Source organism: Mauremys mutica, chromosome 6 (genome assembly GCF_020497125.1).
Source record: "Mauremys mutica isolate MM-2020 ecotype Southern chromosome 6, ASM2049712v1, whole genome shotgun sequence".
Lineage (NCBI taxonomy): Eukaryota > Metazoa > Chordata > Testudines > Geoemydidae > Mauremys > Mauremys mutica.
In genome coordinates, this window is record NC_059077.1 from 108,496,327 (window position 1) to 108,519,822 (window position 23,496).

General features: G+C 40.7%; 1 long non-coding RNA gene across 1 annotated transcript in view; it reads left to right on the forward strand.

The window, feature by feature from the left end:
• Positions 1-1,783: 1,783 nt before the first annotated feature.
• LOC123373191 overlaps positions 1,784-23,496 on the forward strand; it is a 28,457-nt gene continuing 6,744 nt past the window's right edge. The window contains exons 1-3 of the long non-coding RNA XR_006580605.1: positions 1,784-2,056; positions 12,267-12,338; positions 12,522-12,657. This is a non-coding gene — a long non-coding RNA (uncharacterized LOC123373191). The remainder of the gene's footprint in view (positions 2,057-12,266; positions 12,339-12,521; positions 12,658-23,496) is intronic.

Genomic DNA, 23,496 nt, shown 5'->3' on the forward strand with positions numbered 1-23,496 from the left:
TTCCCTCAGGGAACCCCAACCCTCTAATCCCCACCTTGCCTCAGTCTGGGCTACTGCCAGTCATCACTAAGCCCCCACTCACTGGGGCAGACTGCAATGTAAAAACCACTCATCATAGGCAAGGGGGTTCGGACCTGCTGTCTTCTTCTGCCTCCCAGTACCTCTGTGGGACCAGGCCCTGCAGTCTGGGGAGTTGCCAGCAGAGCTTCCCTGCTCCTCTGGCCTTTCCCCAGCGCTACTTCACTTCAAGTACCCTTTCTGCAGGCAGCCAGGCCCTGCACTCTCCCAGCCTGGAGAAAGACTTCTTCTGGGCCTTTGGCTCACAGCCTTTTTATACAGGCCAGATGTGGCCCAGCTGTAGCCGCTTCCCCAATCAACTCAGCTTTTCCCCTGCCACAGCCCTCTCCCAGGGCTGTTTTAAGCCCTTCAGGGCAGGAGCAGGGTAGCCACGCTGCTGCACAGTTGCAGCTAGTAAGGGATGTGAAGGGTAACAAGAAGCACTGGAATGGGTTACCTGTGGAGGTGGTGGAATCTCCATCCTTAGAGGTTTTCAAGGCCCAGCTTGACCAAGCCCTGGCTGGGATGATTTAGTTGGGGTTGGTCCTGCTTTGAGCAGGGGATGGGACTAGATGACCTCCTGAGATCTCTTCCAACCCTAAAATTCTATGATTGTAATCAGGCTTCATTCTTCACCGAATCCCCACCAGGATGCCTGCTGGAAACGTCTAAGAAACAAAGAAGTGGGGAGAAGAGCAGAGTCCAGGCTGGGAATGTGTCTGGCCTGTTAAAGAAATGTCTGGAGTTTTAAGCTGCAAGCAAGAGCAGCTTGCCTTCAAGAAACTCTGCAATCGCCTAAAACAACATTTAGGGTGAGAAATTACTGCTTGTAACCAGTTTCTTTAGTATTAAGCGTAGCTTGTGTGTTTGTTTCATTTGCTGGGTAATCTGCTTTGATCGGTTTGCTAACCCTTATAATCACTTACAATCTATCTTTTGTCGTTAACACACTTGTTTTTGTTTTCTCTGAAACCAGTTTGTGAAATTCATAACTGAGGGGGGTGAGGGAGGAAGCTGTGCATATCTTCCTCCATATTGAGGGTGGGAGCAAATTTTATGAGCTTACACTGTACAGTTCTCTGGGCAGTGCAAGATGGGTTGTGCAGGAGGTCAGACTAGATGACCATAATGGTCCCTTCTGACCTTAAGTCTATGAATCTATGATACAATGTTGGTTTTACCCTCCAGAAGGGGAGTGCACTTGAGTACCGGGCAATTTCCTAGCTGAGTCTTCCCATGCAGAGCTGATTTCAGTGTCTGTGTCTTTCTGCAGCTCGATGGGTCCTTACCTCTGTGTGCGCACTGGAGGAGGCTTGAGGACCTTTTGTTTTATTTGCAAACACCACATTAAATGCAGTAGTACTGTGACAATGTCTATCTCTCTAGCTGGGAGCACATTTAATGCATTGTATATTAAAAAGTTGACACTATTGCATTAGCAAGGTGAGGCCCTACTTATGTTGATTCTATTGCTTATTATATTATATGTCTGAGAGATAGACTCACCTAAACATAACCCAGTAGCCTGGATCAAGAGGAGTATGACCAGTGTCACGGTCTGCTCTTTACCCTCCTCCTACCCGGTTTCTCCACTGACCTCTTCGTCCTCTTTCTGCCCTATAAGAAGTTCCTTGTGTGGCATTATGACATCACAGATAAGTCAGCCAATCATCTCCCACTTCCATCTCTCTTTTCTGTCATCTCCCCTGAATACGTGATTGGGGCATTGGACAGAGAATTCATGTGTCTTTGTACATGAAGTACTTTTGGCAGCAGTACTCACCCAGAAGCCAGCCTCCCTGGGTCTCATCACTCTTATGGTACCTCTGGAGTCCTGAGCACGGTAGCATAGGAGTCATGATTGGATTCTGACTTCCTGATTACCTCAGTGGTAAAGAAAATTGCCATCTCAGATGGGTCATGTGGGAAGTAGTGTTTCTCTTGTAGGTCATATTCTACAGTCTGGATGGCTTCAAGGGATGGGAGTAACACTCACAAGGTAAAGGACAGATGTGAATCGTGCCATACCATAACATTCCTATAAAATGAAGTGAGCCCATGGCCAGGATCCCTAAGACTATGGGACTTGAATGGGCACTTAGAGGAAATGGTGCTGCTTGGGTCATATTCTCCAAGTTAGCCTTCAGTTTGTCACAGAGATACTGGATTGAGCCATGGCCGAGAGAACACAGGAGTAAGGAATAACAGCAGCGGTGGCTTAGGGTGCTGTGGGAGCAATGAAGAGGGCTCTGAATTTGCCTCCTGAAATGTTACAAAGGCCTTGAAAATTGCCCCTGCTTTGAAGTATTGTTGGTTAGAAAAGGCTTCTCAGAAATGCCGCATTCTTCCCAAGCTGGTGCATCTTCAAAGAGCCTGCAGAAAGAGTGACAGCCACTTAAATCTGAACAGAAAGAAGAACCAGGCTATGTCTGGCTTCAGGCACTGCAGGTCCTAAAGTAGATAGGGCTTCACATTCATTGTCATTATTTTCAAAGAATCTTAGAGTCATTTCAATGAGATAAAAAGAGGGTGAAATAGCCGGAAAAATCTGTTTAAGGTTTTCGCCCTGCTACTTTTTTATATCTTTATTTTAAAGTTATATATTGATATGGAAGGAGACTGATGTAGAGGTTGCTCCTAAGGAATTATACCATATTCACTCCAACTGCATTATTTTGGGCTTAAATTTCTCATGCAGACCAGAAATATTTTTTTTAAGTTACAGAAATGTCAGCCATATTGGAATTAATCAACTATAATTAAGATACCTGGTTTCAAAACGTCAGAAAATATTTTTTTATCATCTATGCTTGGATAATTTGGCCTGTAGAAAGTCCTGAAGTGCTACACTGGCTGACCCCTACACCTAGATAAAGCTCATTGTAGGGTTGGTGGCTTGGTGTGGGAATATCAAGACACATTTTTAATATCTACTGTACTTCTAAGGCCTCCATCACCAAAGTATCTGGGCCCTCACAGTCTAATATATTTACACTCACACCACTACTGTCAGACAGGAAAGCACTATTATCCCCATTTTAGTAATGGGAAACTGAGGCACAGAGAGACCAAGTCATAGAATATCAGGGTTAGAAGGGACCTCAGGAGACCATCTAGTCCAACCCCCTGCTCAAAGCAGGACCACTCCCCACACAGATTTTTGCCCCAGATCCTTAAATGACCCCCTCAAGGATTGAACTCACAACCCTGGGTTTAGCAGGCCAATGCTCAAACCACTGAGCTATCCCTCCCTGGCAAGGTCATACAGGAAATCTGGCACAGGCTAGTACCCTAATTCGCTTCCTTACTCACTAAGAATTTGAAAGTAGCATACTGCATTTTCAGAATACGCATTGTAGTTTATGGAACTTATGTTTATTTTCTCTGTGCTATACCTTTAAATTTCTAAATCTACCTTTCTGCAGGACCAGCTGCCATTTTGTAAACCATAGTGGATGCACTATTTTAGAGAGGAAACAGACACTACTCTGTTCTCAAATGAGGATTTAGCTTGTTACTTTCTAGTTTTGATGTTCGCTTAAACTAAAATAATTCATTCAGATTGGCAATATATGATTGCTTTTTTATATGTGGAAATACTTGTGCTTACCTTCTTGATTTCAGTGCCCATGTCCAGTAATTGCACATTTTAAAGGCGGCCAGTTTTAACATTTCATGCTTTGGAGCTACAAAAAAATCTCGTTCCACACCATATATAGACTATAGCTGGCCAAATTATGCTGTGCTATATGGGCTAGGAAATGAAATGGAAAGAATAACTTCTCAAACACTATAGGAGACCAAGAATGTGTATACATACACACACACACACATTTATTTTCTGGGGAAAATATACACATTTATTACAGATTTAGCTACAGTTATTAGTATCTGTAACAAGGTGCAGAGGTACTGCCTGGTCTCCAGTGAACAAAGGGTTAATTCCAACTCACTTCACAATCCACTTTTATGTGCAATAGTGAAGGAGATGGGTGAAAAGGCAGAATCTTCCTCACCCTGGAGTGACATGGCACTGAACTGAACCCCACACTAGACAGATTTCTATTTACTCTTTTCGATAAGTCTTAATTTTATTTCTTGCTCCAGATGTGACCTTTAAGGAAGAGACCTTGCTAGCTGGTTTCTTCTGAATCAATCCTCAAGTTTAACATAATCCAGCCACTTACAAAATATTCAGCTACAGGATTTGTCTGGGTCACTCAAAATCTGAACAAAAACCATACTGTGAGCCAAGGTAAATTCCGGGAGAAAGAGGTACACGCAGAGACAGAAAGAAACGCTAATCTTGTTTTGTCCCCATGACAAGATGAATAGAAGTTTTCACAATTTAAAGGAGTTGAATTTGCCCAGTGGGAAGACCAGCTGAAAAATAATATTGTCCTATAATCCTAACGAAAATATAAATAAAATAAACACAATTCTTCACTTTATGCTGTTGTCTGTACTTCTGACTTGGATCATGTTATACCTCTCAAATGAAATCAATAATGTTTAATAATAATTTAAGCACGCTTCCTAAGAGACAGAATTGAGTCAAGAATGTGACTTTTTTTTTTCTTTTTCCTTGTGGAACTCCTGCTTGTTGTCTAACACGAGAAAGAGTATTTATTAAATATGGGCCCAAACTTGGAAGTGTGGCCCCATCTCTAATATCAATTAACGATGCACCAGGGTCCAATCAAAGAGAATGTTGCCCTTTTTAAGTTCCAGTGTAGGACATTCTGTCCATCTGTGCAGGTTAGCCAAGGAGAGTGACAACTGGAACAGAAAGACAGTTTATATCTATGGTGAAATAAAGAAATAGATCAGTGTGCCATCTTTAACCAGTACAGTCTATCTGCCAATAATATCTCCTGTTAACATATACTGTACATAAAAATGAAATCACCACTTTATGTACAGAGTGGTTAGCCGTCCCTTCCATGACTGCTTAGACCTAGGCAGGGCACAGGGATACCCTGTTTGATGACACTGGGTAGCACAAGGACGTAGAGAGGCAAGGTAGGTCTGTGTTTCCAGTGGCCTCAGTACAGTAGCCTCTTTGCATCTCCAGTTATAAAACCGAATCCTATCTTTTCTCTACCATGAAAAGTACACCACTATGGAGAACTAAGGTACCCTAAGAAAAGGAATAGCAGCTGGTGACTGATGATTTAAAGCAGGGATCGGCAACCTTTCAGAAGTGGTGTGCCGAATCTTCATTTATTCACTCTAATTTAAGGTTTCGCGTGCCAGTAATACCTTTTAACGTTTTTAGAAGGTCTCTTTCTATAAGTCTATAATATATAACTAAACTATTGTTGTATGTAAAGTAAATATGGTTTTTAAAATGTTTAAGAAGCTTCATTTAAAATTAAATTAAAACACAGAGCCCCCCGGACTAGTGGCCAGGACCCAGACAGTGTGAGTGCCACTGAAAATCAGCTTGCGTGCTGCCTTCGGCACCCGTGCCATAAGTTGCCTACCCCTGATTTAAGGACATGACTAAGAGACCCAAATTCCACTTCTACCTGTGTCCCAGTGAGAGTTGTACATGAGCATCACTTTGAGCAAAGCCTCCAGCTTATGCAGTAGGGGTCAAATTCATTCCTGGTAAAATTTCATTGGGTCAAATTCAGCCCTGGCATAAGTTGTGTTTCTCCATTGCTTTGGATCTGGCTTAAACCCCTCTGAATGTTTCCTAGATTTCAGTGGGTTTATATGAAGAATGAATTTCACCTGAGCACTCCTGGCAAGATTTAAGCATGAGCTAAACTGACTCTCCTAAGACAGAAAGAGAAAGAAAAATATACACCAGGGATATATTATAAAATGTGCCTTTGGCTCTCTGGAGAGAAATTAAACTCAGAGTCCTTGGTTCCTAGAGAGGACCAGGATATGTTGTAGGCAGAATTTGACAGACTTCCAGATAGGTCATTCTCCAGTTCTCTGCTTAAACATGTGTGTCTCTGATCACACGACAGGTTCTAAGTGGGAAGGCAAACTACAAGTCAGCCTACTGCAATATCAGTGTTGCCGACTCTTGCATTTTTATCTTGAGTCTTGCAATGTTTGGTGTTTTCCTTAAAGTCCCAGATATTGGAGTCAGGTAACTTCTTGGAATCTCAGCTCTCTTTCTTTCCCTTTTTTTTATTTAAGAAAGAGCATATTTTTAGCCTTGGTGATTGTGGGAAAAGCTTGGAAAATTACTCGAGTGACTCTTAAAGGCTCAGAAACCAAAAAGGCAAGTAAAAAGAACTCCAAACTTAATTTTAAAATTCTCACAATTTTTAAGCCCATCTCCATGTTGGGGAACCTAACTCATGATTTTTGAGCATTCTGGGTGGCAATACTAACACAGTACATTTAAATCCTCAAACCAAGGAAAAAATTATATTAACATCCACAACAAAATAATCAAGCCTCCCTTTTACAAGCGAGCAGTTAAATATTTGCTGGCACCACTCCCAAACCAAACCTCCTATGTCCTAGACTTTGAACCCTCAGTGCTGTTACTCTCAAATGAAGTTCAAATACACCATGCTATCAAAACTGCTTTTTCCTTGGGCCTACCCATTAGGACTGATCAAACTTCACAGTGATCTGCTTTTATAATAAACCACTTTGCCCTCTGCACAATCGCCACTCAAAAGTAGAATTGCAGTTCTCATTGAGCAAGGCTGCAGATGGAACTACCATTGTCTATCCCCCATACCATTAAAGTGGCAGATAATGGAGAAAACAGCAGATATTCCCCCATTCACCTTCTCTAATATATCATAAATTATACTAAACACACACACACGACTCACCCACCATCATCTCCATGTTCCACGTCTTTCAGAGCTTTTTAATTTTTTTAATAGGAAATGCTTAGAACCACTTTAACCATCATCATATTAAATAACATTAATCTAATCAGCTTTTAAATAAGCCAATTATCCTTTATACAGATTAGGACTAAATATTAATTAAATGATGTAGCTTAGACATGTCTTTTTCTCAGAAAAAGTGAAAAGCAAATTTTAATGCCTCCCTGTATATATTCACTGCTGATGGATGTCCTTTTCTGCTGACTATCATGAATCACTGTAATTTTTTTCCCTTCCCTATTTCCTCCCTCCCCTTCTTTGTAAGGTAATAACATCATATCTTCAGCTTTCTTCTAAGGTGAATATACTCAATTTTACTATGTGCCTCATATGAGACCTTAAGTAACAAAGAATCCTGTTTGTACTTCATGAGCATTAAAAATTCTACAGCATTCATGGTAAAAGTAGTGAATTCTTGTCCGAAATGTCCTCTTCTCCCACTCCTGTGCAATGCACTAGTTGGGCTGCCTCCCTCTGTCCATGAAAGCTACATTTTCATTGTGTTATTTGCACTCTGGGTTTATTTGAGAGGAATGTATTTTAATATAAGATATTATGCTATAAACACTGCCTCCAAAATGTCCAACCCACATGTCTACTCACAGGTAATGGGAAAATGTTTGTTTATGATCTGGTAATATCCAAAGACCTTTAAGTAAATAATCAAATACCCATAAACACAAATTCCCTTTAAAACATAGAAAAATGAAAGGGAGAAAGAGAACCTGCATGTTACTTATCTCTTTGTCTAGACAAAGAGAAACACTTTGACCATCTGCTTTCCTCTAGCCTTTTATAAACTTTTCCTCCCTTTTTGATTAAAATTTCTAAACATCCTTTTCCCAACTGGATAACTTTTGTGCATCCACCTCAAGCACTGTATGATCTACTCATCTATTTCTCTTTTTACCCTTTTCCCTTACTATAACTTAGAAATGGTCTCCACGTTTCAATGAAACCTTCTGTTTTAGAATTTCCGAAAACCATCTTGCCAACCTCCAAAATTTATTATTCTAAATATTCATTAGGCTTCAAGGGAATGCATTATGTGATCATCATAAAGAAAACCTTGCAATTGTCATGCAGTTAAAGAAAATATTAGAACACAAAATGGAAACAAATTACAATGAAGAGACTGAATTGCCTCAAGGGGGAAGGAAGAAGGGCAATGGCCATTAAGAGATACTTAGGGAGGTTACATGCCAGGATAGGGAGTCAGGGGAAGGGAGGGGAAGTGAAGGGAAAGTGTCTCCTAAATGGCACAATCTGGTCCTATGCATATTGTGGCCTAAAAAATATTGTAGCAAATTCATGATACAAGACTGCTTCAGTAATCTGTGATTGCAATATTTACTTGTGTAGCTAGGTATATACTTATATGTACCCACCCTGTAAAACCCCTTTGAAACACAAACTTCCCTGCCAGCATACAAAATAATTAGCTGATTGAATCTCTCTAAAAATACAAAATTACTTAAGTGCCAAATACATAACCAACAAGGGCACACTGTAACTGATGTATTTATAGATAAAGCATGCAAGTTCTCACTGGATCATATGGACTATTCATTTGACTAAACTTTGGAAATTTGGGAAGATTTGGTTGAGATTAAATTCCTCTCCCTCAAACAGATTGGCCTATTCCTTCTAGCCAAAAACTGAAAAAAAAATTGAGGTTTTTTTGCTTGTTTTTAGTGTATTTCTCATTTTTACATTCCATGGGGGGGAGGGGGACAGTGTTTATTTTGGGGGAGCAGAGGGAATCACTAAAGAAAACTCCCTGATCAGTCTAAAATTTATACTCTAATATTGAAAGAATATAGTATAAAAAAGCAGTTCTTACACACAACAGCCAGTGTACTAGACCCCTAACATCACACAGGAGTCAGTCAAAGGACCTCTGAATGTTCAGATTTTCCCAATGCCTTATAATTGCAAAAATACCTTTTCTGAATAAGGGCCTGACACAAAGTCCATTGATTTCAATAGGCATCAGATCATGACCTAATTGTGCCCTGGTAAAATTCATTGTTCAATAAATAACAATGGCTAATATTTACATAGGGCCCAAATTCTGCACAGAGTTATAGTGAGCGCAACCCCAGTAGAAAGTACATGGGGACAGTAGCTCAAGGCATCTTAAAATGACTTTTCTTACACTGCCTGCAGTAGTTATCAGTACTGCTTTATTGATCTGCGCACATTCCTTCATGGCTCCCATTTATATTTAGCACATTTGAAAAAGGAAACCTAGCTTTTAAAGGTGATGCTGAAACAGTGTAATTAAATGCAAATCTTACCCTCACACAATATTATCAAGGTAGAGAAATCACAAAGTACGGAAAGTTAAAAAATATAAGGTTCCTATAGCAATGACAACTCAGCAGGATACACAGAACTAGCACTTACGCTATAATAAGGTCATTAAAGAAGCCATGTAAAGAAAGTAAGAACTTCTTCAAATGATGGAACAAAGGTGCTCGTACAAGGCTGTTTTTTAACTTAGGTAACTCCCACAATGCAGTCCAAACTGCGTTTCTAACATGCCATGATGATACAGCTGTTCGTGTGAAGGGTAACCTAGATGAGTGATGGCAGATCTGTCACCATAATACATTCATCCCAAGGGGACTTCTGCATCTGTAATATATTAAAGTATTTTTCTGGCACTTCTAGAACTACTGAAGTAGGTGAGTGTCACTTTCAACACCTAAAAGTCTGGAAGATGAGAGAACTGTTTCAAATGAAGTTAAAAAGCAACAACAACCAGCAAGCTCTATAGAGTTGGATAAGGATGAAACTTATAGGCTTCATGGAAACTCAATAGGTGTTTCATACTCATTTATTTCCCTGCTACAGAATGCTATATGCTGTCTTAAATATTATGTGAACAACTGGTTTTCCAGTAAATGCTGAAGGAGTTCTCCATAAGGGTCTGCTCAAAATTCAAACTATATCTCCGCAGAGGAATAGGTGCAATTGTTCATTGTAGTGTCTGACTGAGTGAAGTCAATGGAAGTCTTTTCATCGACTTCAGTGGGATGTGGAACAGGCTCATAATTTCTCATTTAAACTTCCTGTTCTATATCAAGCCTGCTGTTGATGATGCTGATCTCTCTGGCCTGCTGCCTGGCTTAAATACCGTCATGCTCCTCTTTAAAACCAATACAAAGCAAACTGAAGAAGTGACAGTAACAGTCATCCGGACATGTGGTTAGAAAGTCAAGTACATATACATAAGAGAATGCACTGTGTCTAGTCTGGAGAAGGAATTATGGACAGAAACACTAGGGTCAGCGGCATAATAAATGCCTGAACCTATGGCACTTTTATCTCCTTCCCCACAAAATCCCAGTAAAAATTATTTCACACGTATGCTTGAAATATATTAAGCCCCATGTTTTTGAAAATAGGTCTCTTTTCCTGTTTCTGCGTGTTTAAATTAAAAAAAAAAAAGCTGCTCCAAAATTTGGCCAAAATGTGCTATTTCAGTGACACGGAATGACCTGAAATTAAAGGGTGAAAATGAGGGTGTGGAGGGGTCTGCTTACCCCACACGAGCCCAGACAGGGTTAAGCCCATATTATTGACAGTGGAAGTTCCACCTCCCCGGCAGGACTGGGCATGCTCCAAATGCTCTAGCAGTATAAAAGGAGGAAGCCCAATTCAGTCTGGGCTGGAGGCCACAGGGAAAGGACCTGTCTGGAAAGCTCCTGTGGAGGGCCAGCCACAGCCCCGGACTGTGCTGGGAATCAGAGCCTCCCTGGGACCGCCTGAACCCCAGTGACTAGAGGAGCCACCGGAGTCGACCGGCCCAACTGACCATAGAGAACCCGACATCTCATGGGAGACCCCAATGCAGAAACTGGTAGGAAGTGATCCAGGGAGGGTGACAGAGTGGTACCTCCCACCCTTGGGTGCAGGGCAGCGTTGCCTAGCGGCCAGAGTCTATGGAGCAGCCCTTGGGTGCAGGGCAGCGTGGCCAAGCGGACAGAGTGTATGGGGGTGGGGTGCCCACCAAGAGGTGGGGTGGCCACAGTAGGGGGGCCCGGGCCCACCCGACTCCACCGGGCCCTAACCCAGGGCCATAACAGTGGCATAGCAACTTGCCACTGACTCAGTGGAAGGGTCCTACCGAAACACGCTGTGCATTAGCAGTGACAATTTTTGTGTGATATTTCCCTCTGTGATGGTCTACGCCCCTAGGGTCAGGGCAGTGTGGCCTAGCAGCGAGAGTCTATGGAGCAGCTCTTGGGTGCAGAGTGGCGTGGCCACGTGCTAGGCCACATGGCCCTGACCCTAGGGGCGTAGACCATCACAGAGGGAAATATCACGCAAAAATTGTCACTGCTAATGCACAGATCTATTTACAAGGTGTTGGCAGAACACCCATAGAGTTACTGTGCAAGCAAGTTCAGATGTGCCAATAAATGATGTATAGTTTGAAAAATACAAGATAGTCTGCAATATGACTACAGTTAGAAGGCATTTATTGAAGGGAATCAGCAGGGCATTATAGTCTTCTCTTGAGAAACCAGGAGTGAGGGTAGGAGAGGGTTTTAGATTGTGTTGCCATCTAGTCTGGTATGGCCATGGACTGCTCATGGAAGCAGTACCCCAAATTTCCCGAGTCCAGACTGTCAAAAAGTGACTGGTGATTTTGAGTTCCTCATTATTTGGATGTCCAACTTGAGACACCTTAGGGAGTCTTGATTGTCAAAGTTCTGAGCACACACCCGCTGAAAATGAGGTTTTTATGTGGTGTCCCAAATGCTGAAACACCCAGAATCAGTAGTCACTTTTTAAAATCTTCTCTTTAAAATACACATAATTACTACCTCACGGGAGTGTTGTGATGCTTAATTCAATTAAATAGCAGAGCTCTTTGAGATCACTGGATGGCAGTCACTACAGAAATGTAAAGTTTTATTATTATAAACAAAGTCTGAAGCATGAAGCAGCACATACAGCATAAATACTAAAAGGCTAATCTGTTGCCAAAAACCATCACCCGGCACTTTCTCTTTCAGAATCTCTGTTCATCTCACCATCAACTATCTCCGTTTTTTTGTTTGGTTGGGGGTCTTTTTGTTTGGCTGGGGGTTTTTGTTTGGTTGTTTTTTATTTGAATTAGGCACTCAATTGGCACAGGAATTTTTATTTCTTTCTAAAGCCCACAGAGATTCTGAGCTGGACGATTACAATGGAGGTCTGTGATTCTGCAGGTAGCATAATATGTTGTTTTGTTTTTTTTTATCAAGGCAAAATTTCTCGTATCAAAGTATGATAAATCTTTAATAACTTTTTTCTTTCTTCATTTATTTAAATCTCTTTCAGCACTGGTTGCTGTTTGAAAGATGAATTTCTTCAAGTGCTCTTCAACTGAGTCATGTTGAGTTACCTCTCCAGGTATTGGTCTTACTCTTGAATTTTCTTTTTCAGCTGTGGATTTTTCTCTGATTCAGTATTTATTGATTCCCCCTCCCGCCCTTCCCTTGTGAAAATTGAAGCCTTTTGATCCTATGTAATTCACTTTGGTTATTTCAGCTTTTATTTACTTGCAAAAATATTCTCTTTCCCCACACACAACAGCTGGCCCTTTGTGGGTAATCAGAAAGAAAGATCAGCAACTTGAAATATACACATATACAAGGAAAGGATCACAGTATGGTTTCCAGTGGAATTCACATGTGGTGATTTTCCTCACTTGATGCATCAAAGAAGAGAGGTAATGTTAAGCATTGCTGCTTCTTGGGTTGGTTTAGGGAGACCAGATGTCCCGATTTTATAGGGACAGTCCCAATTTTTGGAGCTTTTTCTTACATAGGCTCCTATTACCACCCCCGACCCCCGTCCTGATTTTTCACACTTGCTGTCCAGTCACCCTAGGTTGATTAGAGGTGGCTCCAGATGCAGTTTACCCAACATTTCAATTCAACGGCTTTTCTTTATTGTCACTGGATTTGTTTCTCTGTATAGCTAGATGCATGGGTTGACTGCAAAGTGTTCAGCAAAGAACCATCTGTACGAAATAAATAAAACAGTACGTGCTCCATTGCACATCTGGTTAGAAGGGATTCTTTGACTCAGATTTCTCAAAGATATCAAGCAAGGGCAAGTGGAAATCTCTCTTTTTGATTGTCTGAGACAATTGTGTACTTCAGCTTGGCTTGCAGTCTTCACACTGTATTCAACAAAGAAATAGCCCCTTCCATTACTGGTTCATGGTGGTGGCCCATATGAATGAGATACTGTCAGATACTCTTCATGCTGAGGCTTATTCCTCCATTGCTATAATAATTGCTTCTGATGCTCCCTCATCTTCCCTGAACCATTCTTTTTAGGTGACAAATCTGAGGAATGTCCCAGATTGAGGTGTCAGAGGTGGTTTTGGAACAAATCGATAAACTAAACAGTAACGAGTCACCAGGACCAGATGGTGTTCACCCAAGAGTTCTGAAGGAACTCAAATGTGAAATTGCAGGTCTACTAACTGTAGTCTGTAACCTATCATTTAGATCAGCTTCTGTACCAAATGACTGGAGAATAGCTAATGTGACAACAATTTTTAAAAAGGGCTCCAGAGGTGATCCCAGCAATTACAGGCCAGGAAGTCTGACTTCAGTACTAAGGAAACTGGTTGAAATTATAGTCAAGAACAAAATGGTCAGACACATAGATGAACATAATTTGTTGGGAAATAGTCAACATGGTTTTTGTAAGGGAAATCATGCCTCACCAATCTGTTAGAATTCTTTGAGGGGGTCAACAAGCATGTGGATCAAGGGTATCCAGTGGATATAGTGTACTTAGATTTTCAGAAAGCCTTTGACAAGGTCCCTCACCAAAGGCTCTTAAGCAAAGTAAGCTGCCATGGGATAAGAGGGAAGATCCTCTCATGGATTGGTAACTGGTTAAAAGATAGGAAACAAAGGGTAGGAATAAATGGTCAGTTTTCAGAATGGAGAGAGGTCAATAGTGGTGTCCCCCAGGGGTATGTACTGGGACCTATTCAACATTCATAAATAATTTGGAAAAAGGAGTAAACAGCAAGGTGGTAAAATTTGCAGAAGATACAAAACTACTCAAGATAGTTAAGTCCCAGGCAGACAGTGAAGAGCCACAAAAGGATCTCTCAAAACTAGGTGACTGGGCAACAAAATGACAGATGAAATTCAATGTTGATAAATGCAAAGTAATGCACATTGGAAAACATAATCCCAACAATACATATCAAATGATGGGTCTAAATTAGCTGTTATCACTCAAAGTTCTCTGAAAACATCCACTCAATGTGCAGCGGCAGTCAAAAAAGCAAACAGAATGTTGGGAATGATTAAGAAAGGGATAGATAAGAAGACAGAAAATATTATATTGCCTCTATGTAAATCCATGGTACGCCCACATCTTGAATACTGTGTGCAGATGTGGTCACCCCATCTCAAAAAAGATATTTTGGAATTGTAAAAGGTTCAGAAAAGGGCAACAAAAATGGTGAGGGGTATGGAACAGCTTCCTTATGAGGAAGAGATTAATAAGACTGGGACTTTTCAGCTTGGAAAAGAGACAGCTAAGGGGAGATATGATTGAGATCTATAAAATCATGACTGGTATAGAGAAAGTAGATAAGGAAGTGTTATTTACTCCTCATAACAAAAGAACAAGGGGTCACCCAATGCAATTAATAGGCAGCAGGTTTAAAACAAACAAAAGGAAGTATTTCTTCACACCACATGCAGTCAATCTGTGGAACTCTTTGCCAGAGGATGTTGTGAAGTCCAAGACTATAACAGTTTAAAAAAAGAACTAGATAAATTCATGGAGGATAGGTCCATCAATGGCTTTTAGCCAGGATGGGCAGGGATAGTGTCCCTAGCCCCTGTTTGCCAGAAGCTGGGAATGAGTGACAGGGAATGGATCACTGCTTGCCCCTCCCCCCCCTTCCCAAGAGCTGATCAAAAAAAAAACACCCAAGCTACAAGCAAAAAACTAGCCAACAAGCAACTCACAAGCCAATTAAGCCAAAAACAAGCCCAATTTCTGTGGGTTTTTTTTTTGCAGGTTTGGCATGTCTGCCCATGACCTAGACATAACAGGCTTTGTATTACATTACCAAAACTCCTGAGCAATGAAGTCTCCAGAAAGCACCGACAAACTTACTTTCAAAACAAGGGCTTAGTCTTGGGTAACGGAGCAGCAGCATTGGCTGCTGGTAGTTAAGAATACATTCTCCCTTGAAGGAAATATCCATTTATGGCCATAAAATAACTATCTACAAAGTTTGTTACAATTTCAAAAAATTCAGTTCAGCTAAGGGCCCCAAATTGAAGTGCTCAGTCATCCTAATTACCTGAACCTCTTGGGCTCATATGAATTAGTGGCCAAAGGAACCCTTGAGGTTAATATTTTGACATTAAGAAACCAATAGCTCTGTGTAACAGAAAGGAAGAGGGGATTGCAAGTTAATTATTAGCTTGACATTTAATCTGAATAAATGAAAAATGCCAGAATGATTGAAGTTTATGTACTTAAGATGAAGAAGCAAGAATGACACAAGGTGCCTAACTCTTGAGGATTCAAAATTTGTTTTCATTCCACATTTGTACGAAAACAAAACTTTTGAAATGTTTCACAAAAATAGAATTTGTATTAAGTATGTGCCCATGTCTGTCGACCTCCAATCTGGTGGGTAGGGCAATGGCCTGGAATGTCGGAAAGCCAGGTTCAAGTCCCTGCACTGCCTGATTCAATAGGATCTGAGATGAAAACTTCTGGGGGGTATGGAGTCTCTCCCTCCCAACCCGAGAAACTTCCCACCTAAAGTTTCATTAGACGAATATGTGTCCGCGAAACATTTCAGCTTAGAGAAAACAGCATACTTTGGCTGATCAGCTCTATATCACATTTCTCTCAAATCATATTTTGGCCACTGCACAGACATGTAACTGTCCGTTCCTACCTCAGCTCTATTGCTGACTTGTTTGGTTAAGTACAATTAAGACCAAATAGGTAATCAGGATGTGGATACTCATCTTCCCGACACATATTCATCTTCCCCACTCCCGGTGCCCCAGACAATGCACTTTTCAAAGAGTCCCTCAGGATTATTGCCCAGACTGTTTTCTAAGAGCTGAACATACAGGATCTACTAATTGACAGAACTAGTTTTCAATAAATGAAGACAGCTTTCATTAATGTTTATGAAACTGTCTTTAGCAACATTTCTTTATCTCGTGAGCCTGGCTTTAAAATGAACCTCTTGATTTTTAAAATAATCCACTATTTACTACTCAAATATGTTGCACTTTTTCCCTCTGCCGCACTTTTAAAATCCCACATACCAATTCACATTAATCCTGCCCTCTGTAGAATTTCTTCAGGGGCACCATTTATATGAATTTGCTTCATCCTATGATGGCTGATGTGGATTGGAGTGGACTGAGTCTCTGATTCAACCTCTCACACACTTTATCTTTGTCCACTGGTCAGGCCTAATAAATGGGCCTTTGTCAGTAAAACAGGCCGTGCTCCTTGAGTTGATCATGCTTTGACTTTTAACCCAATAAAGAAAGACATTTCCTCTTGAGTGGAAAGTTGCGCTAATATTGATGGGGAAAGTAGCTTACATTGGTCAAGCTCTGTGTTCTGCAGATGGCTCCACAGGATTACACTTTATAAAACATCATTTCTCTGCTAAGCTGCATAGCATCTCTGGTGTTCCAAACATATTGTTTACCTCACAGAGAAGCGAGTTCTAAAGGTGAAAATCAAGGATGGGCCATTTCCGAGGAAAGAGCAGATGGTGCATCCACTTTGGGTAACATTCACCATGTCAGTGACTGCATCAAGCTCCCAAGCAAACCGCTTGCCAGTTAAACGCTGATTTGCCTGCTTGATCTGTACTTTTCCGTGGTATGTTGCCAGCATTCTGAACTGTCAAGTTCCTGCACGAAATGCTTTGCTGAGCAGCTGCTGCCTGAGAGAATTTAACCAGTTGCCACAGAACAAGCCTCACCTGCTACTCTGATAAGCTTGATTGCGACGATGATGTTCATTGGCACCCCTTTCTGTATTTTTCATCCTAGCTGACTCATTCCAGTTACTGGATACATTTCATTTTAAAAGCTATTACTTGTCCTATCAGGAAAAGAAAGATAGGAAGGTTAGACTTCCATCACCCAGAGAAAGTATGCTGAGTTTTATGAATAAACTCCAAGGGAAAAGCTTTGCACTGGGAAATGCACTGTTTATTCAGGATTATTTCCTCTATTAGACCTACTTCACCTTTAGAAACCAAGGCCAAAATTCACAAATCTGTGCACATATAGTTGGGTTCCTCAGTCCATATTTAGGTATCTAAATAGAAGGGATCTGGTTTTCAGAGGTTTCAAGTGTTTCCAATAATTATTATATATATTTCAGTAGCACCTCGGAACCCGTCATGGACCAGGACCCCCTTGTGCTAGGTGCTGAAAAACACACAAAGGGATGGCTCCTGCCCCAAAGAACTACTTACAATCTCATGGCTGGTCTACACTACACAGTTAGGTTGACTTAGGGCAGCTTACGTCAACCTAATTTTGGCATTGCCTACAGTACAGCCCTCCTCCCACCAATGTAATTGCCGTTCTACACTGACATAACTACTCCACCTCCATGAGAGGCGTAAGGATCATGTCAGTGTAGTTAGGCACATGCAGTGTTGGTGTAGACACTGCATCCCTTACATCTGCTATTGGCTGTCTTGTCAATTTCATGGCAGGAGCCCTGGTGGTGACTGCAGACCCTGCTTCCAGCTGGGATTCAGGGCCCACCCCCATGCCTGCCTGCACCCTGCCATGAAATTTACAAGGCTGTCTGGCTCCCAGCTGGGAGTGGGCGGGAGAAGCCAAGGCAGCTGGACCCTGCTCCCTGGGGGCAAGAAGTCCCAGGCTGCTTGCCCCGGCTCCTGGTGGGGAACAGGGAGTCAATGGGGGGGAGGCAGCCCTCCCAGCCTGATGCCATCTGCTCATTTTTATAAGTATACTCTCCACTCCATTATCTAAGTCATTAATGAAAATATTATATAGTACTAGACTCTGGAAAAACCCTGTGGGACCCCACTGGATATGTCATCCCAATTTAAGTGAATCACTGATAACTACTCTGAGCATGATCTTTCAACCAGTTATGTACCCACTTTATAATAATTTCATCTAAAGCACATTACTTTTGAGAATGTCATGTGGAACTGTATAAAAAGCCTTATTAAGATCAAGATTAGGTTGGTTTGGCATGATTTGTTCTTGGCAAATCTATGTTGGCTATTTATTGCCCTACTATTCTCTAGGTGCCTACAAAATGATTGTTTAATATTAGTTCCAGTGTCTTTCCAGGTAGCAAAATTAGGCTGACTAATCTATAATCCCCCAGATTCTCTTTGTTCCCTTTTAAAGATAGGTACATTTGCTAGTCACAGTCCAGCTGACCTCACCTGTCCTCCATGAGTTCTCAAAAATAATCTCTAACAGTTCTGAAATTTCATCAGCTAATTCCCTACATACCTTAGGGTGAATTTGGTCAGGCCCTGCTGCTTGAATACATCTGACCTTGCCTAATTTTTATTTAACCTATTCTTTCCCTATTCTAGCTTGGGTTCCTTCTCCCTTATTAACATTAATTGTGTTAAGCATTTGATCACAATTAACCTTTTTAGTGAAGACTGAAGCAAAATAGGCATTAAACGCCTCAGTCTTCTTGACGTCATCCATCATTAAATTTCCTTCCCTGCTAAGTAGTGGACCTACACCTTCCTTCATCCTTCTCTTGTGCCTAATTTACAGACCCTCTACTTATTGCCTGATATGTCCCTTGTCCCTACATGCTTGTGCTATACTTTTTGTATTCATCCTTAACAATTTGTCCATGTTTCCATTTTTTGTTGGATTTCTTTTCTGATTTTCAGGTCATTAGAGACCTCCTGATGGAGCTATATTGGCCTCTTACTATTCTTCCTGTCTTTCCTTCACAACAAGATAGTTTGCTGTTGTGTTTTTAATATTGTGTCTCTGAGAAACTGCCAGCTCTCCTGAACTCCTTGTTCTTTATACTGACTTGATCTTTAGAAATCCATGTAACAAAACAATTTTATGTACGTCAAAATTAGACATTAAAGTGCTGCATTCATATAGTGTTAAAAACTTATTCTTATCTCAGCTACAGAATTTAACATTATCAGAGCCTCTCTCATTAGAAATGCTAAGCCCTCATGAACAGTATTACAGTGCTGTAGTGTTTATGATTATTATTTTATCCTACTCATTAATAATTGCCATGCACATACCTTGCTGTGGTTGTACTGACAGTATATTTCTGTTCTGTTTATTTCTGAGCAAAATTAAATTAACCTAAAGTTTAAGAAACTCAATAAATATCAATCACATGAATACCAGCCAGATAACAATAGCAATCTACAAATGCCAAAAAGTTAATTATCTAAATATTTTCAGATTTGTAAGATGTCAGAAAAATAATAGAATTCATTGAAATGAAACAGGGAGCTAAAGAGAGAAAAAGAGAATGTACAGCAATTTCAGAGGCATTCAAAATTTGGACCCTGTTCACATTTTTCACATGAAACTTAAAAATTAATTGTATTCTAGCTTACCAGCCATATAATTTTACTGATACAGAACCAGCACCCTAGAGCTCCCTCCTCCTTTTTATATTCAGGGATAGTGGAATGAGAGGGCATTTCCTATGGCCCTAGGAGTTTGAGTCTTGGGAGATAAGGGGTGATACTTGGGGTGGAAGAAAATCTCCCACCCTGAGACAGCTTTCTGCAGATGTAGGACCTTCCTGTGAAAGATATGAGATATGGCAATTTCCTGCAATGTCTTTGCAAGATCTTACTGTATTAAATGTATGTACCATTGTGGGACAGAGATGGTATGTATTTCCATGGGAAAGAGTAATCACAGCTCCCTGAGAAACAAAGAACAGCTGGGGGTGATTAGGCAAATTCACTCAGGTTTTAATACCTCCAGAGAAGTACCACCACCTGGAGACACCAAACCTATACTAGTTCAAACTGGATTCTTCAGAGACCAACAGACCAAGAAAGGACTGCCCATTATATACGTACATCCTTCTGGAAGATAAAATAATCTCTTAAATATATTTAATATAGTTGGTTATAAAATATAATCTATTTTATTGTATATAGAGAGAGAGACTGTTCTCCCCTACAGCAGTGTAAATCCATAGCAAATTTTAGTGGAGGTTAGTGAAGTTACACAACAGTTTAATTTGGCTCAATGATTCCAAGTCCATCATTCAAACTGTTCATGGCCCAAATTCTCTCTTTCTTAATATTCTGCTCCCTCTGTGAATTCAGACAAAAAATAATGTGTGTTCTCATTGCAGTTTGGCTTTCTGAGGTTTCAAGTTCATTTTGGATGGAATTGTCTTCAGTTCCAGCTGCTGAGACAGATGAGATTTCAAGTGAATGAGCCCATTCTCTCCTGAAGCTACTCTGTAGTGCTGCCTCCTGTAATTATTAGAATGATGTGCTGAGGTATCAATAATTCTGTGTGATTTCATTCCAGCCATCCACCCACTTGGAGTCGGAATCTTCACTAGGCATCCGCCTACTCGGAATCCTCACCAGTCTATCAGATGGCTTTTTTACCACCTTCCCGCTTTCTAAGTATATCATATTCCCAGACATAAGTCCCAAATTCTATCTGGAGATCACTACAGCAGAGTTAATTTAACATTAGGCCTGCCTCTGAATTTGTCCAAATGCATCTCCCTTCGTGTACACATCATTTGTTGATTAATAACAGGAAAGTTCACAGAGGATACCACATAGGCAATCTGTTGAGCATATAATACATTTCCTAGTTTAGGCTTAATAAATCACAATAAATCCATAATGTAGCTATCACACGGGAACAGACTTAAAGCAGGTCTTTCCACAAAAAGATAAAGTTATCACATTTCACTTCAAAGGCTTTATCTACCATTCAAAACGGAAAAGACTGCCACCAGAATATGCCTCAGACTCTTTGAACTAATGGCCTCTCTTGTCTGCTTAGCATCTTTTTTGTAGAAAATTTTATTAAATTTTCTGTAATAGATCATACAAAACACCGGTGTAAGATGATTACAAAGTAGAAAGGTTAGTATACACTGTCATTTTGGCCCAAAAATCTCTTTGAAAGGTTAGTTTTAAACACTGAATACATGAGGTGGGAAGGAAGAAAAAGTACAGACGTACGCATAGGGACAGAAGGCAGAAAAGAAGGGAGAGATAAGGATAAAGCAGCAAAGAGTCCTGTGGCACCTTATAGACTAACAGATGTATTGGAGCATGAGCTTTCCTTGTACCATTGCTATCACTAAGATTTAATTAAAACCTAGCATCATGGCTAGGTACATGGAAGTGGCAAATAGGCCCTTTTAGTACTTTCAACAGATCTCCCCTGTATACATTTCCATTATTTTTACTTAGCAGGTCAAAAGCATACTACAATCATTAGACCACAAGATTACATATACCCTTTGGACTCTTCACAAGTCAAAAAACATATCTGTTATTAACCAGTCACTCAGTCTCAAGCAGCAGAGAGAGGGGGAAGGGCCCACCACAGGCAACGTACAATGATGGCCAAATGGCATGGAATTTTAGATGAGAAAGCAATTTCAATAAGGAACTCAAGCAGCAGTGATCTCCAACAAACATGAGAAGCAAGGTCATATTAAGGTTTGCAAGGAGATGTGCAATATTTCGCAAGGTTGACACCCAGGAAAGTACAAACCTGGCATCTTGTGGAACACTAATCTTTGGGAGGGTAGCTTCAGCATTACAAACCAAAAGGCAGCATATTTATATTGATCGAAGTAAGCATCTACTTAACAGAACTCTTGCTAGCCATATTAACAAGAAAGTGGCATATTTCCTTTTCAGATCCCCATTACTGCTGGCAGAATGGAGGCTGGAAGGTAAAATACATTTTCAGTCACAAAAGTCCTCAAGCTGGGAAGAATGATTCCACAGACACAAACAAATGAGCCTCCTCAAATAAGTGAAAAAGGTTTTCAGCTTTTGGCCACCATAAAAAGACATTCAGACAGTACCTGTCTTGTTATTTTAAACTAGTCAGAACTCTTCTATAATGACTGTCAAGATGTCTGGAGTTACTCAAGGGCTTGAGTACCAAACTCAGGCAGACTTAAGCAGCAGGGCACAAACCCCAAACTGGCTGTGAATTCTATACTTATATTTCACCAACCAAGTATCAAGTGTAAACTCCTCAGGCACTATAAAAGACTGACCCTGGAGTCACAGCCAGTCGCTTTGGGTACTTCAGTCTATCTTGCCACCTGTGCAAACTTGCCTTTGCGATAGATGGTCCATTACACCAAAATCACAATAATATTCAGGTTATTGCCAGTCCCAAAGAACCAGTCACTTACCCCAGGTCAGTTGTACCTATACCAAAGACTATTCTGGTAACCAATCCTATAATTAATTAATTAAAGATTTATTAACTAAGAAAGAAATGAGAGAGATTGACAAGGTTAAAGCAAGTACAATACAAATGAGCTATGGTCTTAGGTTTCAAACGGTTGTTCAAAAGGAAGCTGTTGTAATATGCCAGCGCTACACATCCTTTAGGGCTAACTGAAGCTAAATAGTTGGGGATCTCTTCCTATGCTCAGATGTCTTGCTCTCCCTCAAAACCCAAGCAGCATAGAGAGACCATTTCTCCTTGCTCAGGATTTTTAATCCTCCCTCCACCCCCAGAGTTCAAGCTGATGTGACAAGTCCACGTACACATCGATTCTTTGTGGGGTGGGGGGAGGAAGGGAGCAATCAACAAAGTCTTTGTTCTTTGATGTTTCACAATGGCTTATTTGGTTCCAATCAGTGTTCTTGTGTGCAGGACCTAGCACCTGCTGTAGGAAGCCAGGATTTTACATTAGTTAATGTTTCTTTCCTGTTTGGTGAGTTACACAGTCTCAGAAGTTTACAAAGCAAACAGTTCATCTAACCTTATAACATGGGGTACATACGTTATAAGTGAGATGACTACATGCGGCATCCTACGAGCATTTCATAAAGTCAAAACTTTGAGGCCACACACAATTTCTAAGATGGGGCTTAGTTATACCCTTAGCTTCTCTCTCACAACAGGTGTTGAGTGTGAACCTCGCATGGCAATTTCCCACTATCTGGGCAAGACTAGTGGTGTCGCAGGAAAGACTTCCAATGACTTAGTCTTTGGATCAGGTCATATTCCTGTCTCAAATAGCTGCTATTGTCCACTCACCTCCAGGAGCACGGAATTCACTCCATATTTTTAAACAGAAAAATTTAAAAAAATCTCTTTGTATACAATCCTTTTCCATGTGAAATCATTGTATATACCACATATCCTTACCAGCTCTTGGATCAGAGAGCAGCAATCACTAAGTATTTTTGCCCACTGCTTTTACTGAGGATAAAGGAAATATAAAAGTGACTTATTTTGCTATTCTATTCCCCCCTCACTTGTCACTCCCTATGTGCCCTGTAAAAATG